The following is a 27,070-nucleotide window of genomic DNA, read 5'->3' as shown; positions in this document are numbered from 1 at the left end:
GGAGATTTGCCAAGGAAAAACAAGCTCCATGGTAAAGGTCATTAGGAATGAGAGAGATTCTTTAGGCTGTGCTGAGTACAGAGACTAAGCTGCTTCTTTTGGTAGGAAGTGTGCAGGTAGGGGATGAGCAAACAGTAGCTCCAGACTCTTCCACTCCTGCTTTTCTAAGTATAATCAGGGAGCCATCCATTTTGACCTGCTTTCCTTTTGGTTTTGATGTCATGCACTACAAACCCTAGCATTATGCTTACTAGGACAAATCTATTGTCCTGTGCTAGAAATCCTCTCTAATAGTGTGGGGGATGCTGGCAGTAAGGGCAGTAAGTCAGCTGGCTGCTGTTATCATCAATCAAGCATGAAGGCTCTGCTATTCTGCAGCCTGAATTCTTTATCTAACTGATTAGTCATACAGGCCAACTGTATGGCAGTGTTGCTTCCCAATGCCCATCACAGAACTCCTCCATTTGGAGCATTAAAACCCAGCTGATGAGGTCAGTGTTGCATGACACAGAGGAAAGGGAGGAAACACGGCAGCAGAGGAAGAGATACAATCCCCTTATCCCTACAGATCTTCATGCCAAAAGGAAGTGAGTGAAAGCTTGAAAATCAATTCAAAAGTAAATAAAGCACAAGAGGCCAGCAAGGCAAGCACCAGGAAGCTATTTTAAGGTTCAGAGTGAATTAAACATGCAAAGAAATTAAGCATAGCAAGGAAACAATCATACTGCAGAATTAGCATTTCTCCTCCTGTTTTTTAGACAACTAAGAAAGGCATTTCAGAAGAAGAGTATCAGTAACATAATTAAGGTGCATTTGCTTTTTGCTGTGCTCAGGGAGGTTTTCTATTTCAATAGCCCTCATAAGAAAAAGAAATGGACCCCTTAAATAACATTCCCCTGTTATTTTCTCTTTCACATTCTGTACTGTTCCCCATAGAGACCTTATGTCAAAGGTGGCCTCTTTTGACTTCATAGGAAAGTAACTACTCAGCTATTTCTCCCATCCAAGAAAAAGAAAAACACCTTGCTCAAGAATCCCATTTCTGGATTGTAATCTATTTCACTTTTCTCAAACACCTCTACACATGCCCACATGCCTGCTTGCCAGGAAAGCATTAATTCAGAGATTTGACAAAGAGCTATCAATATTTTAGCCCCAAATCACTCTTCTTTCTGCTTCTTTGACCTACACAAATCTACTTTATATGCTCATGCAGTTTCTCTTGCATTTTTCTTTTTCTGCTGGAAGTCACACTTGGTTACAAAAACCTTTGCACGTAACTAATTCGAATTGTATCACAGCCAACAACTTAATCTAAAAGGATAAGCATTTACCATAATGATCTCCACACTATTCAGCACACAGGCACTAAAATAAGATGCTTTACCCATAAATGTCTACCTTTGGATGAATGTCTTCCATCTTACAGTTTTGCCAAGCAAAATTTTTTTGATTTAGAAAATTATCTTAAAAGCTAAGTTACCAACCCAGAGGCGTCTTTCTGTTTTCCCTTTTTTCCAGCACCCAGCACCACTCTCCTGGTTTTAGAGCTTTCAGATACTCTGGGGTCTGTGTCACTGGTCCATGAACAGCTGTACCCTAAGTGACTCTCACACAGATTTTGTCTCCAGTGCAGCATAGAGAGAGCCAGATATTATACACTATACCAAGGGTCTCTTCTGCTCCTTAAAATATTCCATTCTCACCATACCTGCTGGTTTCAATATTCAGAAGTTAAAGCACTGCTGAGCAGGCACCCAGTGGGACTTCAGAGCAGAATGTAAAGAGGAATTACTTGGAAAAAAATAATCCTGCAATGATGGAGTCCTGCAGTTGGAAAATGCTCCAGTTGCAGAGCCCTCTCCCACCAAATGCTGGGGATATGAAACAAGAAAAAACAGATGTGCCTGCCCTGCCATGCTCATCAGATAAACGTACAAAATACACCTTCACAGAGTTGCCTGCGGTATGTGCCACATAAATAATCTAAGTACAATCACAATGCAAGACAAATAAAATAAGCACATTGTGTATGTGGATATTCTCTAGCAGATTGCTCGGCTGTCCTCTATCAGACATTGATACATATAAAAACAATTCCAAAACAGAAAGAGGAATATTTTGTATTTTATATTCTTTATAACAGAAGCTGGCTTTTAAAAATTTAGTATGCATCCACAGAGACTTAACCACAGCTGGATTCTTCTCTAGTGAGTTTCTTGGGAAAGGACTGACTTAATTTTCCTCATTTGTACTGCACCAAGCACAGTATGGTCTTAGTCCCAGTTGGGGCCTGCAGGCACTGTTACAACCGAGTCACCAAACAAGCAGGGTGATGTGCTCAATGCAAAATTCCTCGGTTTTACTGCGCAGCTTGAAAGGTGTGAGGATAAAGCACCACACCAGTGGTAAACATGCCTGGATTGTACTTTTAAAATAGCTGCTTACTCCTGGTTTTTATTGCTTACTCCTCCATTCTGTCTCTTGCTTCTGTTACTACCTCTACCTGGGGAGATAGTTTACATTTATTATTTGTTCCAAGAGATGCTTAGCTTTCCCTAAGAACAGCATTTAAGGAGAACTATGTACAGCAGTGAGACAACAGGTGATTTTAACCCTTTCTCTTTTTTTTTTTTTTTGCCAGCATTCCTGAATAAATAGGCTGAAACATTTATTTTTCAGCTATTAGTAACAGGATAAGTGTCAGACATAACTCAAAAAAGTTCTAGTAGAGCTCTCTGCAGCTTAAATGTTAAATTTATTCATATTTGATTCCACCCTCAGAAAGCCAGTTCTCTTCTGTCTTTCATTGTTTATATTAGATATAGTGAATCATGGAAATAAAGTGACATGAAACCACATTTACACTAAAGAAATCATCCCACATCTTTTCAGATTCTCTTTTCTGCTATTTCCGTACCATGCCTCCTATTGAGTCTGTGAGATTGATTACCCAAGCAAGGGCTAAGCATTTATTCTTGATTCCAGTTATTTAGCTGCTCACATTCTCATCTTAGCAGGCCAATTTAGAGGAAACAGATGCATTATCCATCAGTTCCAGAACCTGAATGAGCATATACAGGACTGTCTGTCTGACCTGTGCCTTACAAACAACAAAGTGACAGTAATGCTAAGCAAAGATAATGATGTGAAAGTACCATTAGGTGCCTTTGCTGTGTGTGTGTGAGCTGTGGTACCCTCCAAGAGATGGCTCTCCCTGCATGGAACAGGGCAAGGGCAATCAAATGCCTGACTTCAGCACCTCTGACACTATGAGTGCAGGGCAGCACATCCTCCTAAAACAGAACTGATGTATTTAAGGTGTTTGGTTGGCCACAGACTATCAGAAAGAACATATCCTATGGGAGTAGACACACTCTATAGCCTGGTCAGTATGCAATGGGAAGAACCCCAACTTACACCCACAGGAACAATCCTACCAACTATTACTGTTACATTTCAGTACTGAACATATTTAAGTCAGCATTGTATATCAGCCACAGAGAATGTGAGGGCTCAGTATGGGGTTTTCTTACTGTTTAGCTCCAGCTAAAAGGGTTATAGTTTATGGTTTATGACTGAGTGAAACCTGACAAAGCTTCAAAACACTCACGTATGCCCAGTCTTACAAGGATGTCATAAAAGGTTTAAAGACATTGCTTTAAAGAAGGTTTGGACCAGATGACCTCCAAAAGTCTCTTCCAACATATATTATTCAGAGATTTTAAGACAAAACACATTCTGGTCTCTAAAGCCTTCAAAAAGGACCCACACCTTGAGGCTTTATTCATCTGAATTTTTAGGAGGTCAAATGCTGACAGAAATTGGGCATTAGCAATTCCTTTGAAGTCAATGGAAATTACAGCCCCTCACTCTTTCAGTAGGTTTTGGTTTAGAGATTTTAGTGTGACTACTGTCATGAAGACAGGGTTTGGTGTAAAAACTCTGGTATAACTTCTTTACCTCTCTCCCTCCCATCCCAGCATACATTCACACACAGTCTCCATCCCACAGCAGACATCCTTGCTCCACCCTACTCATCTGCTTGCAAACACTCCCTTTTACAACTACCCAGTAGAATCAGAGCACAGGAACAGGAGAGGCACTCTTAAAGGCTGACTCCATGTTCTTAGCACCAACAAAGCCAAGTTACTGATCATGGGATCATCTCAAAGCTATATATCTTCATGGAAAGGAGCTGGTACACTCTACTAATTTCAGCTTTATCAGGAGGCTGGGAACATTTTCACTCAGAACTAGCACAAATACTGAGCTCTTTAAATGCAGCAGACAGAAAGAGCTCCCCCTGCTTTCCAATATACAGCATGTGCTGTTCGGAAGTTTTATTTTAAAGCCAAATATGTAAAGGCAAAATGAGATTAACAAGCAGTTTCAGCATTGTGAATTCCATACCCAGGCTGCATAAAGTCCAAGCTGATCATTCCCAATTAACTTACCTTTCTGCCAGAGTGACAGTGAACACAACACATCATGCTGGAAGAGTCCTTCCTGTACTTTTAACTGACAGGCAACACATAATTAAATGAAATCTGTTTACAAGTCTCAAAGTATTTTTGAGGTACTGTTGCAATTACAGTGCTCAAATAACACATTCTAGTTTCATTTCCACTGCCACCCTTTCATCACATTTCTGCCTGGAAATTCCATCCAGAATGAATCCTGCTCCACGCTGGCCACAGCACAATCCCCTCACGGCTACTGCTGCCTGTAGCAACAAGGGATGGAGATCAAGACCAACACAGAGATGGGAGATGACTACTCCAAATAATTCCAGCATTAAGAGGAAACAAAGGATCCTCTCTCTCTCTCTTTGGACTCACTTGGATCTACATCACTGAGACAAAGGATATGTTGCCAACTTCTCAGACAAACTGCATCAAAGATGATGCTGCTGTGGACACTCCACAGGCGCTCACTTAGGGTTTGCTGATTTGCTCAGAACAGCAATTCATGTGGAAGTGTGAGCAGACTTGTGTTTTAGGAGACGCTGAGAATTCTTAAAAGGTTCCCTCTTATTTCTTTGAAAACCTTTGTTCTTTTCTTGTTACAGAACACATAAAGAACAACTTCATTCATTACTTATAATTGTTCTGTTGTGACGCAAGAAATAAAATGTGAAAATAAATCAACAAGTTCCATTTTGCTGCTGCTTATGTCAGTATTCCAGGCTAAATGGAAAAAATACCATGTAGCTTCTTGCAGCTCAATTCTTCTGAATCACAGAGGAACAACAGATTTTGTGTCCCATGATGCAAACTTTTATCAGTGGCACTGTTACCAACTGCCTTCATAGCTTCATTTTAATTTCTATACCTTATGTTCTCTTATTTATAAAATGAGAGCACCACCCTTACAGGTCCAGCTCAACTGTGTAAAAGTTTATTCTGATTTCTATTGAGGCTAGTTATTTTTCAAATTACAGTACTTAATATTGTCCTGAAAGAATGAACAATAAATAAGCCATGAACAGTAATAAAGTTCTGTGTATGCATCAGACCCCAAATGTAATTGGCTCCTGAGTGTGCAAAAAAATCCAAGTATTCTGACCATCCTGTGAAATGGTAATGTGCATAGAATCCCAGAATCTGCTGACTTGGAAGGGACCCAACAGGATCAGCAGGTTTGATTTACTGATTTAATAATAATGCAACCAATGGACAAACAAAATGTTTCTGTTTGTGTTGTTTCCAGGAAAGGCAACACAGGAAGTAATTGCCAATGATCTCATTAGTCATGTTTAGCTACAGTCCTCCAGATATAGCTCCAAACAATCTTCAGGGAGAGTAAATAACCATTTTCTTTGATCATTATGTATCAGTGAGGGGAAATCCTGTACATCTAAAGCAAATTCTAGAACAGGTTTTCAAAGCCCATTCTTTGAATAAATAAAGATAATGCCAAAAACCCCCAAATCTAAAACCAGTAAAACGACACAATATGGATCTGGGAAAAATGTCAAGTGCTTTCTTTGTATTTTCAATGCATAATTAGTGCTATGCAGAACTTCCTCTGCAGCTGGGACACACTGTGCCATCTCTGAAGAGATAATCATGGGAACTGAGGTTTTATTAAGTCTGTTTATGAAGTATCACAATGAAACAAGAAAATTTAAAGGTCAAAGGTTGAACTGTACTCTTAACTCTGATGTAAAATGAAGATGTTTGCTCTTGTTGTTGATTTTACCTTCCAGTGCATGAAAGGTGAAGGCTGAATGTGTATTGCTCTTGTTGTGATTTGGCTGTAGGCCTTGATGCCACAGATGCACCTACCCACAGGTACAACACTGGGTTACTGAGCTCCTGTATCAATCCATTCTCCCTCAATGGGATGCATGGGAACTGTTCTATCAGCACCTCACTGCACAGCATCCCCTGAATGCTTCACTATTTCACAGCTTTCTGTCAGCCCTAGAGGGACTTCAGGCTTTCAGGCAAGTCTTCAATCCTCCCAAACAAAATCACTTCCATTTCCACTGCCTATTTCAGTCCTACACAAAGAGGGGGATTTATAGTCTGTGACCTCCTGACCAGTAGATAAAGCAGCATGGTCCATGAAGAGAGTTTTGTTATACCATAATACAGATACCATTTCCAGCATTAACAGTGTTAGTTATTCCACAACACTTGTGCTCGAGTGTACATTAGCTACAGAATTTTGTCTGATTTGTTCTTTTCCAGTTTTATCATTTCCTACTCAAATTAGGTTTTCTTTTGGACATTCATAAAGTTGTGATGTTGTAGGACAAGTGGAACAGCAGTACATCAAATGGAGGTGAAATTCCTTTTTAAATTACCCCAGAGGAAACTGAGTAAGCCCAACAGAGATCCCATGAGATCTGAATGATCAGTAGACTCAGTCAAGAAGATCGGTTCTACAACCTATGGGAGAGATCAATTAATCAGGAAAATGTGAGGCATTTCTAAGCCAAGGCATTCCTGTGAGAGCCCTTTCAACCATTTTCCTCTGCAGAAACTCATGAGGAATGAAAGTAAGGACACCTAAAGAGTCTGCACATGACAACAGGAGGAATCAGCCAATTAACACATTGGTGCAGTGATCTAAATTACAGCTAAGTCTGCAGAGGCTAGAAAGGATGCTCCATCATTTCACTAATGACTTATGGGGATAGGAAGAAGGCAGCTTGGTAAACTCCTGAGAGGCAAGAGCTGGGATGTACTGAGATGATACAAAAGCACAAGAGAAATTGCACCCACACCTTACTTCAAAACCCTGCTTCTCAGCAGAAGAGACTCCCTTTGCCCTTCTTTTCTCTCTCCTCAGCACTTCTGAAGCTGTCCTACAGCTCTGTAATCCCTTGGGAGCCCTGTGTTACACAGCTCCCTCTACCATCCCTAAGGCAGATGGTATTCCCTTCACACACTCATCAAAACCATGTCAGCAGGGAAAGGCTTCTGAGGGACAAGCAGTGCTTTCCAGCTTTTCTTGAAGCTAACAACCAACTGTGCAGCAAGAATATACTCTTTTCATTAAGAGAAAAACTCTGGTACTGATCTGACCAGGTTTTTATTTGTTCTTCAGTATATCATTATTGCTGGACATAGGCAATTATTTCAAACAGGCATAAAAACAATTATGTGCTTAGTATGCAAGTCCCAGAAACATCTACTGCTATCATTATTTTTTTTTTGCACGTCAGCTTTTACTGTAACAAGGCCCTGAGTTAGAGGAAGGGAAAAAAAGAGAAAAAAATCAATAAGAATCACTGAAACTGTACTACAGGCGCATGAAGTACCAGATTTTACTGGCAGCAGTGTCACACCAATCAAACAACAAACCACCATGTAGTAAATCCAACCTGTAGTCAACACAATGGTCACTGCTCTGCTTACACTAAATTCTATGAAATCATTCATTTTCATGTGTGAGCTTCAGAATAAGTATTTGACCCAAAACACAGTGAAGGTGTCTGTGCACACAGGCAGGACTCTACAATCAGTAGCAGTGAATCCTCAGGTACTTGAAAAGAGAAAACTATGGCCAAAAGTGAAAAATGAAAACCACAGATTTGTAAGAATTATTTTATTCTTGCTAAACCCATTCCATTTTTCAGCAGATCTGCTTCAACTCCCCCGAAGTTCTATATTTTCAATCCAAAATATCACTGGAACCCCTACAACTCTCCAGGAACGATCCCTTCCAAGTATGAAACACTTACTGCATCCATCACTAATTGCAACCAACCTATTCATGCAAACACCAATACATGCAATTGCCAGATGCAAAAACCTCTCTCATCCATCACATTCTAACTCTAAGGCACTAGGACAACATGAAGAATTGCAATTACATTTCTAGGGTACAATCAGTGACAATGAAAGCATTGGCATAATATTCCAATATATTATGGCTGCAAGTATGGTTCTGCAGTTGTGAGGGGCAAGGTAGACAACTGATGTATGTGTAAGAGTGAAGGAGTCAACAACAGGTTGATGAGAGTCATAAAAAAGCAGAGACTTGTGTTTCCATTTTTAGTAAGATATTGGCAGGAAATTCTAATCTAAAGCTTGAACTTTACCTCCTTCAAATTTTTTCCTCCCTTAAAACCCAGGCTTACATTTACCACTGAGATAGCAATAAAGAGCAGCTCTAAACACAGAGATAGGTAAGGATCCCTTGCATTCTCTCTGGACTCACATCAGTGTTTTCTGCAGAGCAGCCTCTGCCTGCCCTCAAGCCACCTGGAAGCCACACAACCAGAACGATGCAAGGCTCTGTGCCACACTGAACTTGCCTGCAAACATTCCAGGCAGGAAGCAGTGCCACCCAGCTGGCTTTGCCACAAAGCAACACAAGGAGCTGGAGGAAGGCAGAGCAGCAAGAGCTGTGCTTCTAATGTTACAGATTATCACCATGCACAAAACAAGCTACAAATAAAAGCCATGTTAATTTTGACTCCCATGCTTGTTTCAGTAGAACATCAGTATCTGAATAATTCCAAGCTCTACTGGAAATGCAGGAAAATCACAAGCCATTGTGACAAGCAGAACAAAGCAGAGGCTTGGCCCTCCAGAGAGGTTCTGACTATGAATGTTCCAAGGGATTCTGCATGGATGTAAGGGCTTAGCACATGGAGAGCCCTTCTCAAAAATTATGTCCAAAATGGCATGGAGGAAAAGCCTAAAAGTTAAAACATAATGTGAAGTAAGATAACTTCAGTGAATTATAATGTTCTTAAACTTCTACGATTATTTTCATTATGAACAACTTGTGAAAATATGAACAACTTGTGATCTACAAAAAGCAAGAATATAGATACTGTCTTGTTAAGTGACTGCAGCAAAGTTAATACTTCAGGCAGCATTATGTGATCTGGAGATGAAGCAAAGATACAGGTTTCCACTACTGATACCAGCATCAGTCTATGCAAAACTGTCACTGATAGGATCAGGAAGACAAGTGAATAAGAGATTTTTCCACCCCTGCAAAAGGCTCAGGGTTACTGGCAGAGCAGCTCTGTGAGGATTATTCACAGAATTCATGTCTGTCTCTTGTTTCAACACTGTAAGTTTAAAATCAACCTGGGACTTTTTATGCACTTCTACATAAAATAGAGAGAGGAAGAGAATGACACTGGAAAGATAAGTATGCATTTTTTAATTGAGGAATTGGCTGTTGCTGTTAGTGTAGTAACAGAGGTACATCATACACCCCTGTCCATTTATCTACTTTCTAACTAAAGTATTCAACCACTTCAAGAGGAGGTAAGCACAATTTTTTTTTTGGCATTCAAATGAGTTTATGACTGAGTGAAATAATTCTTATGTCTCTATACGAGTAAGAGCTGCAAATTTACCCTGTACTAGGAAAGTAGCTCTTCATTCTAGAAATAGCTTCTTCTAAATTCAAGTGAGGGATAAGGTAATAATCAGCAATTCATAGGAAATCCAAGCTGTCTTACAGCCAGTGAACCTACAGCAGACTTTGAAACAGAAGCCATATCAAGCCTAATGTCACAAACAAATCCCAGCACGGATAATTCTACAGCAACAATGCCATACACTGCAAGCTAGGCAACCCCCACGACTGCCAGTGGGCACTGAACTTTAATCTTCAGCATCAAAGCACCAGCACTGGTTCAACTGACTTAAATGAGCAATTCTTTTAGCTGGAACCAGTAACAGCCTCTTCTTTGATAGTCAGATCAGCCAACTGAGAAATCACACAACAGGCTTCACCAGTGTGTTACACCTCCAGTAGTTCCAACTGGAAGGAGCCTCCTTTTTTCCTGCCCTAAGCTACAGAGCAGTCCTGCTGTTTAACAGCTTCTGTGTTTCTCCTAGAGCTGCTTGCTCTTCAGCTGTAAATCAATGACTGCTCTGAATACTTGGTATATTACAGGGACTTTTTTAAAAAATAGGATAAAAGTAAAAAATTTCAGGAATTGATTCAGTACTTCAGTCAATTCCTGACAATAAAATATTGATTTGCTCAATTAATTCTTACCATGAAATTACTAGGTTCCCACAATGCTAGTAATGGAATGTACCAGCAGCACTCTGGTAAATTCTACACCACCTATTGGTTAGAAAGCAAAAGTAAGGTTTTAAAGATATGTGCATTTTATACGGTGATTAAACTTTTTTAATTACAATTATTTTTTTACAGTAGTCATTAAAGGTTGGATTTTTATAAACCAAGAATTCTCACATCATAGGTCTCAGTAAATTATAGGATAAGCACCTTAAGTGATTAGGGATGCATGCAAATATTCATACTATTTTTAAAGATATTGGTGCAATTCATTAGACTAGAATAATTTTAATTCCTTTAAAATTTAGTGCTTAAGCTATTTAGGATTTTGAGATGGGAATTTGTCTGTGTAACCGACTATTTAACCTGTATGCACACATTTAGACACAACACAGACACTACACTACACAGAACAATGAGACAATCTTACACAATAGTATATTTCACTAAATGATCAGACAATTGAGTATTTACCTAAGACCAAAATTAGGATATAATTCTTTAAAACTTTTGCAGGATTACTCATTTTAAAACAAACATTGCTGTCAGAAATCAACAGAGGTGACTATCAAAAATGTATTTTCACCATTTATCAAAAATCTCTCAGGTCACTAGGATTTGCATTCATTTGTTCACCCCTCAGATTACATGCATAATTCTATCTTAGGAACTGCAGGAAAGCAACAACAAAAAATTGAGAAGTACAGAGGTAATCCAAATCCTTACAGGGATAATGGCTGCTCACTTTAGGAGTTGTCTGTCAGTGGTGATGTCCTAAGAGGTTAAATCTGTGTACTGGCTGCAGAATTGGTAGGAGTTCCCTAAAATTGTGGTAACTTTTTGAGCAGAAATAGAGGGCATTGAACAAAGAAGTCATCAGTGCAGCTCAGCACTTGGCAGCAGGGCTCCTACACCACCAGATCTACACCTCAGCCACAGATAACTGGGAACACCTTGGCCTTGGCTAAATAAAGGCTGCCTAAGAGGGAAGTCTGGAGCAAGGGATTTTCCTGAAATAGGGATTTTTCTTCACAACGGTGAGTGGACTGATTGTGCTAAAAATGTAACACCAATTTAATTATTATCTTTAAGTCCATCTCTGAAGAAGTCTGCAGTATCAACCTCCAGTATTTTTATTCTGTTATAATATCTTCAATACAGTTTCTTCCTGTTCTCAGAATATCTAGTGTTATCCAACAGGACCACAACAGCTGCATATACACCATTCTCTGAAAATTATGAGCTCCAGAAGAAATTATTCAGTAACAGAATTAGCTATTTCAGCCTAAATAGGACACTAATCTTAATTGAATAAAATCTGTGTAAAGAATAAATTTACAGTGTCCCAAGCGGCTGGGAAGCACTGCATCCCAGGCACTGAGCTTCAGCAAGTGGCCACTAAATCCACCACTGCTACCAGAGAATTTGTCAGACATTCACAAAGCATGATTCATAAAGCATCTAAAGATAAAAATACACAGGTTCTGGAATTCACTAAAATGCCCAAGACAAGGGTGCCTCCAGTTCTGTATGTGAATGAGCACTGCAGTACTAATCAACATCAGCAGCTTGAAAAATTCCACTGCACTTTTCAATCCCTAAATGCTGAGCTCCTATTTTATATCCTGGCTCTCCAGTGATGGTGCTGCTTTACAGAGTATTTTCCCTCCCCGTCTGACTGCTGCCTGACAAAAAGCCATTAACAGCTAATATACACCACTATGGCCTCCTTGCAATCGGTTTGCACTAAAGCTTTTGCTTCTGCAGATGAAATTCACCAATTGCCACAACCCAGGATGGCTGAAAAACTACACATAAAGCTTCGACAACCCCACCATAAGGATCATGCAGGACTTGGACATCTGGTGGACTTTGGTTGAAAAACAGAAAATATCCAAAGCCACACCCACCCATGACAAAACCAACACTACATTTTTAGTGATGTTGCCTGGTATCAGTACACCCAGTGTAACAACTGGAACACAGCTGCAGGGAACAAAGAATCACCAAGCGCTGCAGGCAAGGCCAAGAACTGGTAGCAGCCTTTACAAATAAGAGGACGTGCTAATTCTGCTCTGAACAGCTCTTACACGTTAAAAACCTGTCCCTAATAGCTGCAATGTATTGTTAGCAGTAGGTCTTTTGCTTGTGCATTTGTTTCAGATGTAGCACAGCAGAAAGAAAAGATCATTTGGGAGAACAGAGTTTGAGCACGTGGCTCTCACAGCATCCCTTCCAGCAGCATCTCACCCTGCAGGACTGTGGACAGAGACCAGAACCCACACCCAACCACAAGAGGAACAAAAGGAATGCAGGAGCTTTCTGAGGCAAAGGCTGGTTTGGAAAACCTGCACATTCATTTTTCATTACATCATCGCTACATATGTACATAAATAGTATATATATATATATATATGATTCTGTGTACCTGTTGGAATTAAATAAAAAAACTAAATAAAAATCTCCAAGTGCAATGAACAGCAGAGTATCACAGGCCTTATACCAAACTTATTTAACAATTACATTTAGAAATCGATGAAAAAACCTCAGCAGTGCCACAGCTCAGTAGCTATAGCAACCTGCTCAGCTTCTCAGAAGAATCAAATAAGATAACTTGCCCTAAAACAGATGCAAAATAGCTGTCACTGCACATGTGTGGTTTCAGAGACAGAACACAACCATAAAAATTATTTTTTTTCAAATCACAATGCTCCCTTTGACAGAAATCAAAAAGCTACCCTACAGGCAGTGGGTGAGAATTGAGTTTAATTCCTTTACTCTCAGTGTTTTAAAAGCTAAATCATTTATCTCAAAGCTTAATTGTGCCTTTTAACAAATTAGACTTCACTGGAAATCATTATCTGTCTCCCCCCTTCTTGTTACAATTCAAAGGCATCATCTGTTAAAGAGCAAAAACGAACCATTTTCCCCTCATTACACAAAGAGCAAAAAGTCATCCCAAGTTCACATTACTTTAGAAGGTAATTTCTGTTCATCAGAACAATTTGGTATGTGTTCACTCCTTTGCATCCAGTTTTGCAGGCTAATTTCCTCAAATATTTAGACTTAATTTGGTTTGTAACCATTAACTACCATTACAGAAACCACATGTTTCTCTAAGTTGGCATTCCATGCCAGTAATGTTAAAAATATTCTCTGGGTTGTATCTGTTATATTGTAGGATCATATATTCCTCATAAAGCATTACAGCAAGAAAACCAAAACCCAGCAGTTCCCAGAGCCCCTGTTAGAGCTTCTGCCCATAGTGCCCCAATCAGGGTATTTTGAATTAGAAGCTCAGCCTGACCATAGGATGGATATACTGCTAATAGGAAGAGCAGGCCCAGGTTAAGGTCTGCTAAGGAGAATGGAAGGGGCAGTGGGGTTCAGACTGAGATTGCCAGAAGTAAGGCCAGTATTGGGGTTGTGATAAATAAGATTGGGGAGGATGTTGATGGTCGAATAGGTTCTTTGATCGATGGTTTTTACTCCATCTGCTAGAGGTTGTAAGAGCCCGAATGGGCCAACAATGTTTGGGCCCTTTCAGCCTTGTATATAGCTTAGGATTTTGCACTCTACTAGTGTGAGGAATGCTACTGCAGTTAAGATTGGGAGGGCACAGGAGAGGGAGATGATGAGGTTGATTAAGAGAGGGTAGTTAGTCATGGGAGATGATTTGAGTTAAGCTAGGGAAAGGATTTGAACCTCTGAGTTAAAGGACTTAAGCCTTTTGCATTTTCCGAGCTCTGCCACGCTAGCTGGTCCTTTTCTTGGGCGTGGGGACTGGGCTGCTCCACGTTCTGGAAAGCAGGAGAAGCTGTGGCAGCAGCAGGGAAGGATGCTCACCCTGCTCCAGGGAGGGGCTGCTCAGCACTGATGCTGCACAGGAAGGATCCCAGCAGGGCCCCATCCCAGGGGATGAGCTGGAGACTGCCCTGTGCTGCCCCAGCAAAGCCTCTCCTGCCCAGGCCGGCTGTGCCACGGCTGCTTCCACCCGTGCCACTGCCCCAGTGCAATGCCAGCGAGGAGAACAGGGGTGGCACAGCACAGGGACCAGCTCTGGGGTGCAGCTGCTCCTTATGAAGCACAGCAAAGCATCCTGCCCCCTCCCAAGGAGTCCATTCCCTGTGCAGCTGGGCTGGCTGTACCCCCACAGAGCCCCACTCGCTCCAGAGACTGCTGCTCCAGCAGCTCTCTGGGAACAACGCTGCTCCAGTTTGGATTAAACCTCCCTGTGCTACAACTAAGACTGCAGAAAGAGGAGGCACAGACATTAATTTTGCACTGCAAGGGACCAAGTCAAGGCAATTAACAATGAAGTATTAATACTGCAAGCCATTGTTAAATTTGTGGTCTCATTCACAGCAGCAGAAGGAGGCCTAAACATGTAAACTGGAATCAAAAATGTCAGTGGAATTTGAGCTTAATAAAAAACCTCATAGAACAGCAAAACCAAGAGAGTTCAGGAGCACTACAATGAACAGAAGCATTCTATTTTTTAACAAAAACTACTGAAGTGTAAACAGTGGCTTCTTGTGATGAGCTCTTCCCTTATTCTGCTTCTGCTCACAGACAAGGATAACAGATTCTGAAGACAAAGCTTTGTCCCGATTTAAAGTTTGATAATCCATCTTTACATCCGTCTTTGTACAAGTTTATCGACACTTCAGCATTAAGAAGAAAAATAATTAGTAGAACTGAGCACAGGTTACACAGAATGCTCTACATATTCTAGAAAGCACTGGGATTCTTTTTTTTTTTCAGAGGAAGACATCTATCTCCTATCTCCTAACAAGAATTTGTACCAGCAGCTCACCCAGAAGTCTAAATCTCAGATTTCTGTGCCTTTAACAGAAATAATATAACTCACTCCACAAATTCAATTTACTGCTCTGAATTTTAAGATTATCAGTATTTAGGTTAAAAAAAATAATTTAAAAAAACTCTTAATTTCTCTTCCATATGAATTTAGACTTGTTCAATCCCTGACATTCAATGTCCAATCCTACAATAAGGAAATACAAAATAAGTAGTGCAGACTGCTTCATCTCTTTGGAAAGAAAGTGCAAATAAGTGACAAGCAAAAACTGGAAGTAAACAGCATTATAAATAAGCCATTTCACTCCACTGGTAAGAGTTTGGGCTTAGTTACCCAGCAGGTTGGATTCCAGTGTGCAGCTTTCCTCTCACTAAAGCAGCATCCACCACTAAACTTCAGTGTAAGGCTTCAGAGTACTGAAGGGTAATCCCCAACAGGTAGAAAAGGGGTAACAGTTCAGTTACTGTTACAATATGCAGAAACTCCCAGCCCATCTTGGATTTTATGACATGCTTTCATTTGCTTCATCCAATTTAAAGAACCACATGAATGTTTGTTGTTCATTTGGGCAGCTCATGCCAGACAAACACTACAACAGGGACAGGAATCCATTTATCAATATGGAGACAACAATGTCCAATTACTTGCAACTGATGCCTGAATTTCCATACCCCAGCTATTCCAGTTGGATCAGCTGGCTGTTAAAAACAAAAATTTGATAAGGCAGATTGGCAGCATTGTCACAGTCAAATTGGTGGCTAATGCTAACCTTAAATTAGACAAAGGCCCTTCCAAAGTCATTGTGGATTTTTAATTAAAATATTAATTTATCTGGACTCAATGTACCCATAAAATCCCCACTGTTGGCATTACAGTTGTGAAACTATCAGAAACCTTCTTGGAGCCTGGTCCTAGCAGAGAAGCAGCTCCAACCCTTGCAAAAGTCCAGTGGAAGTAAACAGATTGGGGTTAATGCTGAGTAACTCTGACAGCAAGGGTCCAGAAACCCCACAGTTTATAATGGACCATTATCTTCTGAGGATGTGTAATTGCTATAATCTGCTGCCATCAGCCAGTGTCTTTTTTGACAGAAATCTGGTACTCTCAAAAGAGGCCTTTTCCTGGCTGGCTGTGCTGTGCCTGGAACAGAGGAATATCTGGAAACTCTGAGGGAGTTGTGCAGGGCCTGATTTACCCCACAGGAGTGGGGGCTGTGCCCTCTGAGCACACATCCAGCAGCCCCAGAGTTTCCATCAGCACTGTTTGTGTGCTGTGCACACACTGCTCATAGGTGAGAAATCCAGTGGGCTCCAACAGAGCCCGGGGCAGCAGCAAAGAAGGGGAAGCACGTTTGTAAAAGCAGTTGACATATCTGGGATTTCCAGCCATCAGGAATGCCACAAACACAGAGGCAAAACCCTCTTTAAGAATGACTTACCACAAGTTTAATGAGGTATTTGTTGAAAGTGAGTAATGCTGATAACTGCAGCATTTGAGCATTTTCATGCAACAGTCAGCAAAAACTGCCCTATTTTCATAATGCAAAAAGAAAGAGTCCATTTTATTACCAAGGTTAACGTACACCTTCTGCTATATGTAACAGTAAGACTGAGATCAAAGGATAAAGAGGTGCTATATGACTAAAAAGAGGGATTTTTTTTTTTTCAGGAGCTGGAGGTGGTACATGTTATCCAAGACTTACATAAGGAGTTCCATGTGACTCTGTGGCTGTTGCAGAAAAACCCTGCAACCAAATCTGGTTTGAGATAACTTCAAACATTAGCTCTGTATTTGGAACTTTCCAACTACACGTCAAATAAAACAGACTTAATTTCACTGGCATTGAGTGAACACAGGAAGCAACTTCATTTCCCACTCAGATTCTAAATTGTATCTTTGGCAGTTTTTGAAGTTTCCTTCTTAAGAGAAGCATTAGGATTAAGTGACCTGCACTATGGGAAAACTGTGGGTGGGTTTCCACTTAAACACATGAATCATTTCAAAGCATTTATAATTTTACTTTCCACTTCAGTTTTCCCAGGGGCATGAGAAAAGGGGGTTTTGAGACAAAACTATGCATCCATAATGCTAAATAGTTTCAGCATCTTAAACTGTATTGAATGATGTTTCAGCTGAAATAAAGATGCACAGCTATAAATATTAAAAGTTTTTAAAGACCTTTGTGCAATCTTCAAAGATCCTTGTGTCCAGAATTTGTATGGACTTCTGTAAGTCATGATTCTTCAGTCTTCCGTAAGCAGCTTTACAGGAAAAAAAAATTATTATTATACATGTCTCAGGAGCATTGGAAGAAAAAGGATTAATCTTGATCAAATATGGTTTTTTCCATCCCTCACTTAACACTCCTCAATCAATGTCAACAATATTGCAATTGATCTAATTTCATGTCATTCACTCCAACTATTTTCCAAAGATTTTTTCATATGTACTTCCTCAAGTGGAAATGTGGGCAAGCCAGTTTTTGGGATTTTTTTTTAATGTCAAAAAATACACAATATCAAGCATTCACACTCATGATCAATTTTAGCACCCCAATACACAGATGAGAAAAAAACCACAAAATATTTATTCCTGATCCCCTTTCTTTCCCTTTCTTTTACTTCTCTTAAGTGTTACAACAGTTTTCTTTATGAGAGCATTGGAATCTTCAACACTGACAAATGGCCGTGGACTTGCACCTCAAAATCACTTTTGGAAAGCTTCATAGTTAATGAGTTTATGACAAAATCTCAATTACATGAGCAAAAAAGTAGCATCTTTTTCATATCCAGATAATAATGACAGGTATACAAGAAGAAGTGGTCAAACCCAGATACATTTGTTGTGATATTTTTACAAGTTGGGGAAATTTTAAGACCATTCTTCCTAAATGTAGAGCACAACCAACCAAGTAGAAGGACACTTAAATTTTTAACATTTTTCATATGGAGTACTTAATCTGATTGAGATCTTCACAGTTTAACACGGAGGCTATTTTCTGCAAAACTTAATCTATTTATCAGTTAAATATGATAAGATTTATAGAAACCTCTTGCTGGAAACTTGAAAGATAACCAGGCCCTGTAATTTTACAATAATGTATTTTAACATATTCTGCAGCTAAAGACAGATTATCTTATGCTTCATGTTAAAAATAGATTTGTTTGATATTAATCTTTCAGCTGCACTACAGTACCAATCGTGCTGCTGACCTTGCCATTATTACAATAACATGTCAGTCCTTGGATTGTCTCCCTGCTGAGAGTCCAACTGTGTACACTGGTTTGTTCAAAACATATTGCTGAGAGGAAAAAACCACAATTTTCCCTCCACAAGATAATAGATAAATGTAATTCTGAGCAGTCACTCAATTGTCTGATCAGCATTTCTTCTAGGAACACATTGTGTAGTACTAAATTTTCAGACAATTAACATTAGGCATTGGTTGTACCTTCAGCAATTCCTACAGAGTCTTTTATCCTTACAACAGGCAAGGACTTGGCACAGTCTTCTCTCCCTGCTCAGTACAGCTTCTCTCTTAGACAAGCAGATGCATCTTCATAATACACCAGTTTAGGCTGTTAAACATATTTGTTTCATTATAATCAGACTACAATTTTTCTCACCAAAATGAACAGTTTAAAACATTCAAGTTTAGATCAAAAGACCAACTGCAAATTCTCCAATCACTTGTGGAATATTATCTATCTTAACAGAACTCTTCATTTCAAATTCTACTGAAAGCATTCTAAAATGGTTTGACACATCATTTACCCTGTTTTTATGGACAAGGAGAAGTTTTCAAGATTCTGTCCAGAAACCACTGCTCTTGGACAAGTACTCATGAACAGCTGAAAGTTTAAGGAATTAGCTAGTCAAGAAAATTATTCCATAGTGCAGCAGAACTAAACAGGGCTGGGTTTAATGTGAAATCTACTGCATATTTGTAAAGCCTAAATGTACCAATCAAGCTCTCTCCTTAACAGTATCAAAACACAGAAAGGATGTTTACACCATGCATATTGTGCTTTCTCATTTCAGTTCCTTAGAGGAAGGAATTAATACTTTCTTAAGACTCTACAGTTTCTTAAAAGAAGGATGGGCTTGTATTTCTGGTTAATTTACTGAATATATGTTATTACTATGTGAAAGTAAATCTTCTCTGTAAGGACTGATCAAATAAATCTCAACAACTGAACTTGCAAATCAGTTTCTTGATGTCAACAGCTTTGTCATGTCAATAAATACAGCACTAAGCCAGCAGCAATGACTATTAGCCATCTCTGCTGTCACTTACTTGAGTATAGGTACATAACTTGCCTAAAACCATCATGCAAGATTTACACTCAGCAGTCAAGAACAAAAAGGACCTAATTTATCACAGCTGTCATCAGGTAAATGAGGAGAATCCAGCATGTCTTGAACCAAAAAAACCCAAACCAAAACAAAACTAAGAAACATTTCCTTTTGAATCACAGGAATACAACCTGAATCTTAAAAATTTTCAGTAAAGTGGCAAGCAAATGTTGGGAAAGTAACTTTGAATTCTGAATTGCTGAGGTGATTTGATGAAAGCTTACTATATTTCTCCAAATGAACATAGTTAAACACAGCTGCTGGCTCTCAGCTGTGCTCAGATGGATGAGTTCCAAGAGAGTGCTGTCATCCCACCTCTGGCAGTACAGCCCACTGTGATGCTCATGACAGGATGTGAACTATTTCCTCAACATCAAGTCAACAGGTTTTAGCAGGGACATGTCAAAGTCTCACAATGAAACTTAGCATCTGTCAGAACAAACTTTTGTATTTTTGTCTCCTGTGGCAAATTAAGAGTTAATACTTTTTCTGCAAGAAAGCCCCAAAACTGAAAAATAATCCATTTTAAATAGCCTTAATCTGTCAGCAGCAGACAAAGTCAAAATTCATTTTCATCTAAAAATGTCTCTCAGATTCTGTAAGTACCATACTATGCACATAAGCTATGGTACCTGTCACATCAAGAGCTGGTATTAATATTCATGCAATTCCTTACTTTTATGTTCCAGTGGTGTTGCCTTGAAGGCAGATGGATTAAAACACATTGGTATCTTGAATAAAGCCTTCTCCACAGGCAGAGGGTAGTACAACTATTTAGTATGTGCTGCTAAAGCAACAGCTACGTCCCACAGAGAAGATAAAGATGCTGAGCCAGTGCTGTGGATCTCATAATTTATGTGTACAAAGAAAAGCCCAGCACATGCTCACTATTGTGATGAGTTCTTTTGAATTTGATGAAATCCTCTAGAAGAGTTAGCAGTGTGCTCACTCCAAGTGCAGAGCATTACTGTAGACATCTGATATAATGAAAATACTGAAATGGAAAGATGAAAAGAATAAGGACAAACCTAGTGTGCTAGGAAAAACCTGTCTTCCCAAGACATGCATAAATGCTATAAATATATGTGTATTTCCAAAGTTGTATGATTAGATTTCTAATTCTTCAATAAATGCAGGATTAGCAGGACTTGCAAAAGGGGTGCAAATCAAGTTTAAAAAAAAAAATAAAAGGACACTCAATAAGAATACTTAAAAGCTTTGGGCATTTGTATCTGAAAATGAAGGGAGGAGTAGGCCAGGCAGCTTCTCTTTTTAGTACTTAAAGCAGAAAACCAATAGGTAATAAAGTAAATTGAAATGAAATGTTTTTAACCATTAAAAAGCTGTACTTCAGATGGGGGAAACTTGAAACAGAGTTGCACAGAAGTGAGACCAATAAGCTGAAAAGCATCTGTTAAGGAGGGGGAAACGCCCCCTGAAGAAACCAGAGTTTCTGGGTTCTGTCTCAGATAATTCACTTTCAGATTAATGAGTGTGCCAGAAAAGATGGAGCTGCAGCAAGACATGTAAGGGACTGTTCCAGGGCACAATCAAATTTAGACTGGCTTATGAATATACAGAGAGTAAACCTCTTGTATCTACAATCCACACACATTACTGAAGAATTCCAATGATTTCATGCATGTACAGCTGTCTCCAGGATCTGAACTGTGAATGTTATAGGGAAAAAACTCCTAACTTTGACTGCCAGATGGATGGGTCATGCCTTGCTGATACCCTGGGTACTCCTGACAATCTGCCTGTTCTGTCTACCTGCTCCTTTAACAAGTATTTCCTCCAAGTCAAATGCAGCCAGGTATTTAAGTCAGCTCTGTTTCACAAAGATAGCTGTCCATCTGCTCAGGCAGCTGAGTAACCTGACTGTAATACCTGCCATGGATGCAGTTTGATTGTTACAGCATCAAAGAGAGAGAAGTGACACAAGGTCTTTGCTAGTGCTATTCAAACCACACATCTGAGCAATGACATTTATACTCAGAATGATAATTTGAGACTGGAGAACCAGTGTCCCACCAGTACCAGAAGAACTCAAGCATTATGTTGTTTAAATTTAAAAAAAAAAAAAAAAAAAAGGCTAAATACCCGATTTCTTGTAAAGGAAGTTTAGTTTATTTGCCATCTTTGTTTTTGATCAAAAATGACCAACAATTCAGAAGATCTGAAATGTTGATTTGGTTTATTAAACATGCTAAAGCATTGCTGCTAAGCAAAGCAGCACTGCTGCTGTGGCTGATCACCCATAAATCCATGCAACTTGCAGCAAAACCAGACTGAATTTCTCCACCAGACTGTTGTGTGTGTTTTCAGGTTAGAAGTGGCCACTTGGCTTTCCCAGGATGAGAAGGCCCAGGTCAGTGAACAGTGTCTGACTCAGAGGAGCAGAGCTCCTTCTCACAACTGCTCCCTGCCCACAAATCAAAGTGAAGCTCGGTCAGTGCAAGCCCCAGACACGTCAGCACCGTGTCAGGACTGCACTCCAGAGCTGGCTGGCAGCCACCAGGCCAGAATGGAAAACATGCTAAACCTTTTTATTCTACTAATACCATTGTGGACTCTTCCTGGTGCACAAACATCCAACTAATTATGGCTACAGCACACAACAACAGTGAAAGACAATTTACAGAGTTGTTTTATTTATCCTTAAATTCCTCAGTTTATTTGGAAAGGAAATTTGAATTTATATTGTCAGCTACATTTTCCAAAAATAGTACTTTGCATCAAGTGTGTTCTGTACATTAAATAAATCAATGTTCAACTTTCAATTAATTCTCTCTTCAGGGGCCAAAGACTTCATTTTAGAAAGCAGAATTGTACAGAAAAAACACATGCAGAAAAATTATGCTATTTGTAGAGGTAAAGGCTGGAGTAACTTTTGAACATCTATTATTCAAAAAGCTTGCAACTTATAGCAATTTTCCACCATGCACTAGAATGAACTGGCAAAATCAGAACACCTGTCCTATAAAAAATGTAATTTCAAATAAATTAATACTTAATATCCTGCCTTTTTGTGAGCTAAAAAGAAGTAGTGTCAATATTCTTGGAATGAAAAAAAAAAGTTTGCTCCATGTAACATTAAAGTATTTTATGATGCAATAATACAAAGTTAAGAAACAGCCACGTGCAGATTTAGACTGTGAAATTTGGTGAACTGGCACCATTTCAGTGGGATAATTGTGTACCTAAATCCCATCTCTTGTTACTGGAACTAGAGTACATGCCTGGAGTCAGACACATACTTTAACAAAGGAGTATTCTTACACAAGTACAAGAATATCAAACCCAAAGTGGTTACCTATACCCTGTATGTACCCTCCTGAGACAGAACTGCTTCCAAAATCTGTATTGAGGAAATTGCCATAGAACCATAAAGTAACACCTGAAATATCTTCATGTAACTTCTCAAGTCTACACAAGCACAAATCTGAAAGCAGAACTTGTTTCTTAGACTTTACCAAGACACAAAAACATTCCCAGAAGACTTCTTGCTCTGGCAAAACATCATCTTGCTGCCACTGTAACTCCCACCAGAGATTTCACTCCCCTAGCTGGGATACACAAGCCAGCCACATCCTTCCTGCTCACTCAGTACAGCAATTCCTTTTTTCAGCTGAAGGGTCCTTACCCTACCAGCCACATCCAGGAACCCCAATCCCAGCCCTGGGGTCACAGCAGCAGGAGAAGCACAGCAATGCAAAGGCCGAGTGCGAACAGAGCTCGCTCTGCACTGCCCACCCGGCCCCAGCCCTGGGGCAGCCACAGCACAGCAGCCAAACTCTGCCCCTGCTCAGGACAGACACAGGCACAGCTCGGAAGATGCAAGAGCTCCCGCTGGTTCCTGCTGAGAGGGGAGGGAAGGCCTAATTGCCGGTGCAAAAACACCCTGAGGCTTTGTTCCCAGCACCTTGCCCTGAGCAAGAGCAAGCCCTGCGTAGCAAGTAATTAATACCCTAAGGAAAACTGCAGTGGACTCCATCACAGCTCTGCTCTGCATTTCCCTCATTAACCAACTTCCCCTGACTTTCAGGGAGTGAATAAGTAGTTCCAATATTCCCATGTTTGTAAGAGACAAAGAACCAATAGAAAATTCTCAATCATGCCTGGCTAGACATAAAGAAGAACTGCCCAGATAAACTAAGACCCAGGTCATCTAGCCAAGATAAGATGCTTTTGGATTCCAGTATTATGGAACTGTCGGCCTGAAAGAGTTATACAAAAGCCAAATGGCAATTATTTTAACTAAGTTTCACACAGAACAATTAAAATACTCCTATTTGTATTGGACTACAGCTCCTTCAAAAACTGAGGAATGATTTGACATATGCAGTTCTATTAAATCACTAACAAATAATATGGACACTGTGCAAAGTGGGAGTTTTAAAAAAAGGCCAAAGCCTGACCTTTACAGATTCGAGAAGTTTTCTGAGAATTGTAAACAGCGTTAAGATGAAAGCAACCCAAGAGTTTTCAATATCTTTAATATAATACATAAAATAAGATTAGCACTAGATCTCATCTGCTCAATGAGACACACACAACAGTGTTTATGAGTTTATGTACTCATGGGTTGACTCCTAGGTTAGGTCTGGCCCAGTGACAGCAGATGAAAGATTAAATCATGAACACATAACACACTTGTACTGAAATCACATCCAGTGGTCTGAGTAACTTCTCCTTCTAACCTGCTACTTCACTTTAAGCATAGGGAGCTATACAATTACAGACTACGGCAAATACATTTAATTTACATTAAATCACATATGGATATCTCTAACCAAAGTAAGTTGTTATTATAGTAAAAATGAATGATGAAGATCTTTTCTTCAAAATATTTTCTACTTGGTTTCTTTGCTACTTAGCAATATTGTTCAAGGAAGATGAACAAACAAAAAAAATTGCCTGCAACGTATACAATTATGTGTCTTATTAAAAAAATGTTAACTCCACTGCAGCTGTGAACACATCCAAAGCATTTATTACATAACAAATCCCTGAGTTCTGTTACATAACAAATCCCTGAATCCCAATCACATTAGTTACGTACTACGCATATTTTTTCCACATAACTGCACACCTGACATTTGAAAAATCTGGCTGGACATTTTTATATTATAGCCCTCTTTATTAAAAAATACATACTGCACTTCACATTAAAAAACACACTTCTGCTTCCTCACTTCCTATTTTTTGCTACGCCTAAGTTAAATTTGCTTCCAAATCTGTTGTGTAGATTAGGTCATTTATGACATTCATATATACATGCTGGCATATGTATGTGATTAATGCATTCTAGACAAATATCTTAGGCTAAGATTACTTATGAATCTCCTGAAACAGTGAGCTAATTACAAACATTACATATGTAAAAATAAGCACACACACTTTCACCATGACAGATACCTTTATAAATGACGAGTACTGAGAGGCCCATCCTTTCCTGCTGTTTACCCAGTATCACTTAACTTCTTACTATTTCTTTTTTCAGAATCTAATACTCTCTAATACTCAAAAATATAAATTTTAATGTCATTTTAAGGGCATGACCTGATCCTCAATGTCATCTGCGATAGGAATATACACTGGTGCTCTTTTAAAAAGGAAGAAAAACTGAGTTTGGAAATAATGTCATAAATTATGTCACAAAGTCATAATCAGAGCACCAGCTTCAATAACATCCCAGGCACCACAAAATTGGATCTCATGAATCACACTGTAGCTTACTGCATAATCAGATCATCATGCATCAAAAATATGTAATATAAACTTAGGCCATAACTTAAGAATTGCAGCAGGTCCCCTTGACCAGCAGCCAGCGTGACCTTCAGAGCAGGGTTAGAAAATCGTGAGACATACACACAAACCAATTCCTGAGGCAGGTGGCTATAAACAAAGAGAACACTGTAAATCAAAACACTAAGTTATGCAAGAAGACTGTATATTTAAAACATCATGAAGTTGATTTCTTTATTCAACAGGAGAAATTAATATCTGATTTGCTTTTCTTTCCTGTGAAATGTAATAAACACACACATGCATTTTTGAATAAAATTATAAAGCAGGTAAAGGAAAAAGCAAGGTGCTAATTACAGGTGAGAGACTAAAGTATTTATACACAACCACAAAACTCCAGTAATTAAACCTAAGCACTGCCATATCAGTCAGGATGGAAGCAGAGTCAAACCTTTTTGCCAAATTATGTTCCATGTACTGTTACACTCATAGCCATGGTCTGATAGCAGAACCTTACATCTCTCTGCTGGGGACAGTGATTGAGATACAGATACATATTTATAAAATCATCCAGCCTTTAAAAGCAGCTCCCACATCTGAGAGCTTCTATCAGGAAGCTACTGAGCACCTATTTAAAGTCAGTAAAAATCCTTCTTTATCAATGGTCTACAGCTTATTGTATTGTGCCTGAGTATTCAGAGATCGGTTCCCTCCTTCTCTTCCCTTACACACACCCAAAGAATGTAGCATGTTCAACCAAGGCATACAATAAAGCTGGAAATGCCTACAATTCCCTGAAGGAGCAGAAAGATACAGCACAATTTGGCTGCTGTCCAATTCAGGAACAAAAGATGTGCTTGAATTAAAATACCCAATTCAAACACTGTTAAACTTCAGGAAAGTTTCAGTCCTGTCCCCACAATTTCAATGTAGTCAGTGGCCTTATGATTTAAACATGATTTAATTCTAAGATCTGCTTATCTGCAGACAGCTTCAAAGTAGTGGAAAATCAGTAATTTAATACTACTTTAAAAAAAGAGACAAATTTGCCTCTAAAGTCATTGCGTAATCCAGTACTCAAAAAAGGAAGAGAAATCACACTTCTGTTACATAACTAAAACAATACCATAAGCTAATTTCTCTGCGTTTTTAACATGGAACTAGTATAGGATCTAAGAAGCAGGCATTCAGAAACATGACATTCTTAACACAGCCCTTTCCCCAGGCCCTCAGAGTTTATTTTTATGTAAATCTGCAAAGAAAACTAAGCCCTAAAGTACACATGAGAAAAAAGGCAAAAATTCAACTAAATCTGTAAAATTTAGAATGCGTGTAGTAGAGAAGTGATTACAAGTTTTAGTTGGTAGCAAATACAAGCAAAATAATGGAGTAACTGGATGCTGACCTTAAATTTGTATTGATTATAAGAGGTGTATTTTTCTAAATACTTCAATGGCTAAATATAAACTGTACTTCTTCAAATAAATGCCAACATTTTAGGATGTGAGGATTCTGTTAATTGTCCTCTTCTCTCTAAAGGTAATATTATAAAGCCAAGTTAAGTTAGAGTAGGACTGGTACACTGCAAGATAATTTTACCACCATCCTGTGGCTAAATTTGTTTCTTCTACA

General features: G+C 39.2%; 1 protein-coding gene across 19 annotated transcripts in view; it reads right to left on the bottom strand.

Moving 5' to 3' along the window:
- The window catches only part of ARVCF (ARVCF delta catenin family member), a 247,366-nt gene that overhangs the window by 180,903 nt on the left and 39,393 nt on the right, over window positions 1-27,070 (bottom strand). The window contains exon 1 of one of the 19 annotated variants that reach the window (XM_077187736.1): window positions 17,510-17,527. The exons of the other annotated variants lie outside the window; for them this stretch is intronic. The gene's annotated coding sequence lies outside the window, so the exon portion shown is untranslated. Of the gene's footprint in view, window positions 1-17,509; window positions 17,528-27,070 lie in introns of those variants that run through there. 19 annotated transcript variants of the gene reach the window in all.

Source organism: Agelaius phoeniceus, chromosome 18 (genome assembly GCF_051311805.1).
Source record: "Agelaius phoeniceus isolate bAgePho1 chromosome 18, bAgePho1.hap1, whole genome shotgun sequence".
Classification (NCBI taxonomy): Eukaryota; Metazoa; Chordata; class Aves; order Passeriformes; family Icteridae; genus Agelaius; species Agelaius phoeniceus.
This window is presented reverse-complemented; position numbering and strand designations above follow the sequence as displayed.